Below are 9,082 nucleotides of genomic sequence, written 5' to 3'. Positions count from 1 at the left end.
TCCCAGGTGTTTATAGGTCTGTACCCTCTGCACAGTCACCTCTGATGATCACGGGGTCCATGAGGGGCCTGGTCCTCCTAAAATCCACCAGCAGCTCCTTGATCTTGTTGGTGTTCAGGTGTAGGTGGTTTGAGTCGCACCATTTAACAAAGTACTTGATTAGGTTCCTATACTCCTCCTCCTGCCCACTCCTGATGCAGCCCACCATAGCAGTGTTGTATTAATTCTTAATACATAATTCTTACAACACCACTGCCTCTGTCCAGGTGGGAGAGGGATCGGTGTAGCATATAGATGATGGCATCCTCCGCTCCCACCTTCTCCTGGTATGCGAACTGCAGAGGGTCGAGGGCTTGGCGGACCTGTGGCCTCAGGTGGTGAAGCAGCAGCCGCTCCATGGTCTTCATCACATATGACGTCAGAGCAACAGGCTGCAAGTAATGCAGCCATCTTCAGCTCCTGCTTGTTTTGGGGGGGTTTGTCCCCTTAAGTGTTCTCTTCAGCATAAGGAAGACCTATTCAATTGGAATGAAATCAGGTGACTGGCTCAGCCATTTATGAATTTTCCATTTTTTAGCTTTGATAAACTCTTGTATGTCCTCAGCAGTATGCTTGGCTCATTATCTTGTTGTACGATGAAGTGCTGTCTGCTGAGTTTGGAGGCATCTCCTGGAACTTGAGCAGATGAGGTGTCTCTACACTCCTCAGAATTCATTGTGCAGTCAGCAGTTCCATCGTCAGTGAAGAGAAGTGTGCCAGGACCTGTGGCAGCCATACATGCCCAAGCCATAACACCCCCAGCACTGTCATGTTTAACAGAAGTGGTGGTCTGCTTAGCAGTTCTTTGCCATCCCCACACTTTTCTCTTGCCATCACTCTGATGAGGTTCATCTTTGTCTCGTCTTTCCACAAGACCTTCTTCCAGAATTCTGCAGGGTCTTTGAAGTCCTTTTCACTAAACTGTCATCTGGCCGTCCTGTTTTTGTGGTCTGCATCTTGCAGTGTGTCCTCTGTATTTCTGTTCATGAAGTCTGCTGCCGATAGTCGTCTCTGACACGTCCACCTCGGCCCCCTGAAGACTTTTACTGGTTTGTCAGACAGGCGTTTGGGGGCTTTTTCTTGACCATAGTGAGGATTCTGTCCTCCGCAGTGGTGGTCTTCCTTGGCCTACCAGTCCCTTTGTGATTACTGAGCTCACCAGTTCCTTCTTTTATTCTTTGTGATATTCCAGGCAGTTGATTTCGGTCATCCTAAGCTCCTACTGATGTCTCCAATCGTTTTATTCTCATTCTTCAGCCTCATGATGGCTTCTTTGACTTTCATTGGCAAAGCACTTGTCCTCATGTTGACAACTACAGACCCCAAAGGGGAGCCGAGGTGTCTTATGAAGCAATGAAACCCACCTGAGCAATAACAAACATAAAACTGAGGTCCTGAGTCTTTGCAGTCATTAAAAGATCTCTGGGCATCTTTCAGAAAGAGTAAGGTGTTTCTCGACGTCCTGGATTAAGTCATAAGTCTATTTTAACAATAAATAAATAAAATAATGTGTGATGAATGCACTGGCACAATAATGGCTGCTGTCGCATCATCCAGGGTGGGTGCTGCATGTTGCTGCTGGTTGATTTGGTTCCCCTCCATCCATATTAAGCGTTTTGAGCGAGAAAAGCACTATATACAGCAAATGAAATTAATTATTAGTAACACATTTTTAAATAAAACATGTATTACTTTAAAAAGTGACTGAACTATGTCTCGGGCAGTCGTCACTTTTAATGTGTTTGCCCCAAGACTGCTCTTACTGAGCACAGGTTTAAAGTGCTGTGACAAGTTCTCAGATAAAATGGAAGTATAAGTTTTACAAATGACCAAATACAGAATTAATACATTATTGTTATTATTAGTGGTATTTTTGCTTTCTGCTCGTACTGTGTCTGCAAAGCATGAAGTGCTTATGTCACAGCAGCAGTGCTTGTAGGCTTTTGCTCCAACCCATCTTCTCACTATAAGTCAGCTTCTGCTATTCGTAAATCGAGTTCTTCAATTCTGTCTCAAAAATACACATTTTGCTGACTTTCTTTGAATAAGAGAACAATAAGGCTAACAATGTGCTAAAGAAAAGTAAAATTAATTCACTGTCCGTGAAAAGTGATTGGAATAAAAACCTGCGTCTACGGGGATCCACCAAGTTAAACTGAATAGCTACTGGCCTACAAGTCCCGGCATGCATCGGGAGAGCTTTCTGTCCCTCGTGGCAGCCCGTAGACCAGCACGACTCTTTTTGCTTGCATGTGTCCAGTCCGAAGTTCGCTCAACTTGTAAGCACCACAGCTGGTAAGAGAGTACGTGTGTTATTACTGTTTACTGTTTAGATTCCACGTACAGACACGAAGAATTACGCACTGTCAAAAATTTTAGGAAGGGTCGTCCTCGAGCCGCTTCGATAAACTTAATAGGCGCTGGAGTACAGTCGTATTAAAGGAATGAAAAACAAACAAAATAACACAGCTTGCAGTTACTGGCCGTGTTTGGCTCCCAGATCTGTTTCTCGAAAGAGACTCCACACGACGCAAAACCAGTACCTCCGTCTTGAGTGAATTTGCGTATGCGTTTGATCTATCGCGGCACAACGAACTTCACGGTTAGCTTCGACTGAGGGAATGTGCGCATGCGTTTGGGCTCAGTTCTTGGGGAACACTAGTGTGAATGAATTTGCGCATGCGTACGGTCAGCCTTGAATTGACCGCGTAGCGGCTGTGAGTTTGCACGGGCGTCTTGGGGATTTCGACTCGATATAAACGAGCTGCACGGGGGTCTGCGTCTGGTGAGGTCAGTTTTAAATACAGCTTTTTCATAACAATAAGTTTTGTGTTGCCAAAGCATTCAGTAGTACAATAACGGGGTTATTCACATTGTGAATGAATATTTGGACATGTGTTTGCTTAGCAGACACATTTCTGAAACGCAACATACAAAACAAGGCCAATGTAATCGAGTGAACATCAGTCTGGGGCAGGGGTCCTCAATCCCAGTCCTGGAGAGCCGCAGTGGCTGCAGGTTTTTGTTCTGACCTGGTTGCTTAATTAGAAAGCAATTCTTGCCAATAAAGCACTAACAAGCTATGAAATTAAATTAACTCTGCTATGTCAGGTCATTCTCATATCCTAGATTTTCTTTCCCTTTCTATCATGCAAATGATTTGAAGGCTAAAATGGACGAGTAATTCTCAGTCCTTCACTTTTTTCTCTTCATTTTTCTTCCAAGTATTTAATTAAACCCAATAGTGCAGATAAATACACACAGGTGTAAATGTAAATAAGCTAAATGGAGAAATGCTGCTCTCTCTTGTCATTTGCATGTTATTGATAATAAGGAGCAATTCAAATAGCTGTTTAAGACAAAATGAAGCAATAAGGGCTCAATATCACTAAAGTGAAGCAGAAGTGTTACTTTAGCAATAAGTGCTTTTTATTAAGCAACTGGGTTGGAGCAAAAACCTGCAGCCACTGCGGCTCTCCAGGACCGTGACTGAGGACCCCTGGTCTGGGGGACTCTTTGGGAGCAAGTGTGACAGGACAAGGGTAAAATATTGAAGAGGTGAGAACAAAACAAAACCAAATAGCTAATAGACAGGAATTCATCAAACGAGAGTCTTCAAACACTTCTTAAACACATTGAATGGAGGCGGGCTGTCAGGACTGAGATTTGATGCCGCCGTTCATTAACTGATCTGAGTGGTCCTGAAGGAGCACAGGACCTCACATGTGTCTCCATACTGTGTGTTCATTCCAGTGGGTGCAGCATTTCAGAGAGTGACTGAGAGACAAAGATGTAGTCAAAAAACAAAGTGACGGTCAGAGCCAGAAGAACGACCATCGGTAGCAAAAATCACGAGACAAAATTGAAGTCGAAAGGATTGCAGAGAGTTTGAAAGCCAGAGAAACATAACAAAGAAATTTTTCAAAGGGATTTGGAATCCATGTAGTGGAATGATGATGTATCCCTCTTTGATGGTCTCGTGTCGTTACAGCTTCAGAGGACACGCCCAGTCCAGGATGGTCCAGTAGTGGCAATATAATGGCCCAAATCAAAAATCATAAGTCTATTTTAACAATAAATAAACCAATGGATTCCTCAGGGCATTGTTTCTTAAACTATGGGTTGCCACCGATTGGGTAGCACATGGTCGTGACTTACCGCTGTGTTCAATTTGAGAGGGCCATGTAAGGTTTACAATGTGTCTCGCGATGAGTTGCTGCAGGCATTTTAAACAATTGACATTGTTCTGCTATGACTTTCTTCAAGACCCCCTTCCTGTTAGGAATGTCTGCTGTGAATCTACGAGTGGAGGTGCTCTGACTGTTGGTGTCATTTGTCCATGATGGATAACCCCACCCCACTCCCCTGCTATGACTCTTGTCGGCGATTCTCCAAGGGAAGCATACATTTTACAAATGACCAAATACAGAATGAATACATTATTGTTATTATTAGCGGTATTTTTACTTTCTCCTCGTGCTTATTGCACAGCAGCAGTGCTTGTAGACTTGTAGACCCATCTTCTCACTATAAGTCGGCTTCTGCTATTCCTGAAGCAAGTTCTTCAATTCTGTCTCAAAAATACACATTGTGCTGACTTTCTTTGAATAAGAGAACAATAAGGCTAACAATGAGCTAAAGAAAAGTAAAATTAAATAATTAAAATGAATTAAAACTCCCCCTCTGCCCAAGCTGATGGTCATACATAGCAGCACCCCAGACACAGTATCTGATGCTTTTTACTTTAATAATAAAATGTACCTTTCATAAGCTTCTTGCAACAGAGTTTTAAATGGCTTCCTGTGCTCCCTCACCTACTCCTTGCGTTCTTCTCCACTTTTCCCAGTTCCGACTCTCTACGCCAAGTAGAGGGGGATCTCTTTTAACTTCTGACCCAGGGGTACTTCCGGTGCACAATCTGTTGTATCCAGGAGGCTCTTCTGGGTCAGGCAGGACCCCAATGGTCTCTGAACATTCAACATACGACATCTTCCCCTGCTGGCCCCCCACATAAACCAACAAGACAGTCCCATGAGACCACATTTCCCACTCTGCCCTACGGGCATTCATAGTGGTGCTTGCCAGATGGGACTCTTAAGCCACCCACTCTGCCCATAGCAGGCAGTCACCCTGTCCTTTGCTTCCAGCCTCCCAAGTCCAACCAGTGTGTCCCTCTGTGGCTGCTGGAACGCCAGGCCCGGTGTAGCAGCTGTTACTGCTTTATCCTTCCATATCCAAGTCCTGGCACAGAAGGTAAATATTGCCACTTCCTCACTAACTTTCCTTTATAGTGGCCTCCTGGCCAGGCAAGGGAGCAGAGTTCATCACGGCTGGGATGCCAATTCATCCCTCACACCTACTTGATACTAAAATGTTCTGGAAACTTCCACTTCCTACTAGAATGTTTTGGGAATGCCACTTTATTTCTAGAGAGTTCTCAGTTTCTTTATTGTTTGTGGATCACTCAACCAGTCAGTAACCCTGCGCAAGAGTACACTACAAATGAAATCAAACGTTCAGCATGGAGCGACTCTTTACGCTTACATTCGATCTTAAAAAGAACAGTCCCTTTTTTATTTTTTAAACCATGTACCAAATTTGCCTTCTTGGTACTCCAGACATGCTCTGGCAGCGTTATTTCGATGGCCTATGAATCCCAGCAGCCCTGGTAGTATTGCACCATTGGGCAGTTTCAGAGTGACGTGAGTGTTGCAGGGAAGTAGGATGATTTTATATTTTAAAAAGCAGCCAAAAGACGCCAATAAGGGCCGCGATCATCTGTGCCTTTTTGTTTCTACGCTTTCCCCTTGGGATTAATAAAGTATCTATCTATCTATCTTCACACACTATTGGATTACACATTCAACCAATCATTCTTTCTGAATTTATGTGCTTGTCCTGTGCCTGCTTTTCGTGGGACTTTGTCTTGGGCGGATACGTCTTTATCGGGAGAGCGTTGCCAATCGAGCCAAATCTTCATGCAATAACTGGAAACTGGTAGGACAAAACCATACATTTCATCCTGGGGGCTGTTCATGGGGGTTTGTCATTCTACTCGCCATCATCGCTTCTGTGGACATGGACTGTAATGTGAATGTTTTTATCATTAGCTGTTTTGTGCTCAGTGCTTCAATGAATGTTGTTTGTCTTGAGTCTGTTAAATAATTATCATTGTCGGGCGAATTTGGGTAGGCTTTTGCGTACATGCTGTTTATTTAATAATTGTTTTTTTTTGCCTTCTTTATTTGTTTAATATACCCTTCATCCTTTACTCGTTTAAATCCACTTTCTTTGTGCCTCTGTATGTGAGAGTGTTTGTGCCGGGTCAAGGCTGGGTATGTTCCTGGCATCCCGAAATAAAATTAACAAATCACCACTTAAACGCATTGAGAATCTAAACGACTCCTCCTTTTATTTTGCATGTGTTGTGTACATCACTTCCGAGATCAGCGATTGTACAGTTTTGAATTGTTGGTGTGGATGGATTTTACAACCACAATGCTCAGCTGTTTGTTTTAATAGTACACCCGTTAACCATTCTACCGCCTTCTCCAGCTCACCGGGAGTCATTTTTCTGAAATTTGTTTGGAAATTTGCTGTATTTCATCACAAATCTTGTAGACAGATGTTGCCATCATCAAGTGCCCCTGAACTTTCTTGACTTGTCAGTGTGCTTTTTTTACATTAAAACCCCTCGACATTTCGTCCCAACAAGTCCTGACTCCTCTCTTGTGTTCACAGGTTCCTATGTGCAGATCCGGCAGTGATGATTCCACAAGTTAGCGGGTCTGCCAACAACACATTTTGCAATTTTATCCGTCGTCCCAGAATGATTGCTTTTCTCCTTATTCTGTTCTGTGTCACTCTTAAACCTGCAAGCTCTGATTTTCTGTTGTAAAACCGTTGAGCATTCATTGTAGCAAATAAAATCTGTTCTACTTTCTCATTAAGCATGATGGGAAATAACTGCCATTTTTCTGAAATTTTCAAAGTTTTTGTTTTGCAGGCAAATGTTGCCCTCCTCAAGTGTGTCCTCAATATTCTTGACTTGTCAGTCTGCTATTTTACATTAAACCTCTCAACATCTCATCCACACCAATCTTGGCTCCTCTGTTGTGTCCACAGATTTCTACATGCAGATCTGGCAGTGATGATTCTCTTGGGTGGCGGGTGTGCCAACATCACATTCTACAGTCTTCTCTGGTGCCCCAGAATAATCCTGTTCTGTTTTACCGTTGCACCTGAGATCTCTGATTTTCTGTTGGAAACCCGTTAAGTACAACAAAAGGTGGTTTCCTTTCTCATTGAACATAACGGGAAATAGCTGCCATTATTCTGATTTTTCCTTTTATTATTATAATGGCTTTTAAATTGTCATTCTAAACATCATTTTCAGCATCCGTAAAGCATACTTAGCTACCTCAACCAACTCCTGTATTTGGAGGCTGCTGGCTTGGCACGTAATTCCTAAAACAAAGGCAAAATGACAAATGAAGGTTATATGTGTTGTATTTTTCCTGTAACTTTTGCTCATTCCTGCACACCGGCTTAGCGGAATTTTCGGCCATTCCTCCGTAGAGAACAGCTTCAACTCTGGGATGTTGGTCGGTTTCCTCACATGAACTGCTCGCTTCAGGTCCTTCCACAACATTTCCATTGGATTAAGGTCAGGACTTTGACTTGGCCATTCCAGAACATTCACTTTATTCTTCATAAACCATTCTTTGGTAGAACGACTTGTGTGCTTAGGGTCGTTGTCTTGCTGCATGACCCACCTTCTCTTGAGATTCAGTTCATGGACAGATGTCCTGACATTTTCCTTTAGAATTCTCTGATATCATTCAGAATTCATTGTTCCATCAATGAAGGCAAGCCATCCTGGCCCAGATGCAGCAGAACAGGCCCAAACCCTGATACTCCCATCACCATGTTTCACAGATGGGATAAGGTCCTTATGCTGGAGTGCAGTGTTTTCCTTTCTCTAAACATAACGCTTTTCATTTAAACCAAAAAGTTCTATTTTGGTCTCATCCATCCACAAAACATTCTTCCAATAGCCTTCTGGTTTGTCCACGTGATCTTTAGCAAACTGCAGATGAGCAGCAATGTTTGTTTTTGGAGAGCAGTGGCTTTCTCCTTGCGACCCTGCCATGCACACCATTGTTGTTCAGTGTTCTCCTGATGGTGGACTCATAACCATGAACATTAGCCAACGTGAGAGAGGCCTTCAGTTGGGGTCCTTTGTGACCTCGCCGACTATTACACGTGTGCCTTGCTCTTGGAGTGATCTTTGTTGGTCGACCACTCCTGGGGAATGTAACAATGGTCTTGAATGTCCTCCATTTGTACCCAATCTGTCTGGAGTCCAAACTCTTCAGAGATGGTTTTGTAACCTTTTCCAGCCTGATGAGCATCAACAACTCTTTTTGTGAGGTCCTCAGAAATCTCCTTTGTTTGTGCCGTGATACACTTCCACAAACATGTCTTGTGAAGAGCAGACTTTGATAGATCCTGGTCTTTAAATAACACAGGGTGCCCACTCACACCTGATTGGCATCCCATTGACTCGGATTTCACCTTCAAACTAACTGATCATCCGTGATGTTCACATACTTATGCCAATCACAAATATGTGATATTCGATCATTTTCCTCAATAAATAAATGACCAAGTATAATATTTTTGTCTCATTTGTTTAACTGGTTTCTCTTTTAGGACTTGAGTGAAAATCTGATGATGTTTTAGGTCATATTTATGGAGAAATATAGAAACTTCTAAAGGGTTCACAAACTTTCAAGCACAACTGTACATTTGTGAGGATACGGTTAACAGGAATTATATGTAAATGTTTAATGGCAGTCACTGTATATCAGCTTCATTGTGATTATGTTAGGCTTGTCAATTTATTTCTCGGACCTAAATTAATTGATTTGTTTTTTGTTTTTTTTTGTTATGTTTGTGTCACTCCGACGGTAGACTTCTTAGGCGTGAAACCAGACTGTTCTGGTCGCTGGTAGGTGAGTAAGTGATCACGGATCCTATT

At 42.8% G+C, this 9,082-nt stretch overlaps 1 protein-coding gene across 3 annotated transcripts in view; it reads left to right on the top strand.

Moving 5' to 3' along the window:
- Window positions 1–2,234: 2,234 nt before the first annotated feature.
- fggy (FGGY carbohydrate kinase domain containing) overlaps window positions 2,235–9,082 on the top strand; it is a 155,690-nt gene continuing 148,842 nt past the window's right edge. Inside the window, exon 1 of one of the 3 annotated variants that reach the window (XM_039734715.1) lies at window positions 2,235–2,334. The gene's annotated coding sequence lies outside the window, so the exon portion shown is untranslated. Of the gene's footprint in view, window positions 2,343–2,742; window positions 2,830–9,082 lie in introns of those variants that run through there. The other 2 variants (XM_039734716.1, XM_039734717.1) reach the window with 2 other exon arrangements.

The sequence above is a fragment of the Polypterus senegalus genome, chromosome 14 (assembly GCF_016835505.1).
Source record: "Polypterus senegalus isolate Bchr_013 chromosome 14, ASM1683550v1, whole genome shotgun sequence".
Lineage (NCBI taxonomy): Eukaryota > Metazoa > Chordata > Cladistia > Polypteriformes > Polypteridae > Polypterus > Polypterus senegalus.
Note: the sequence above shows the minus strand (reverse complement) of the source record. Positions and strands in the feature narration are given on the sequence as shown.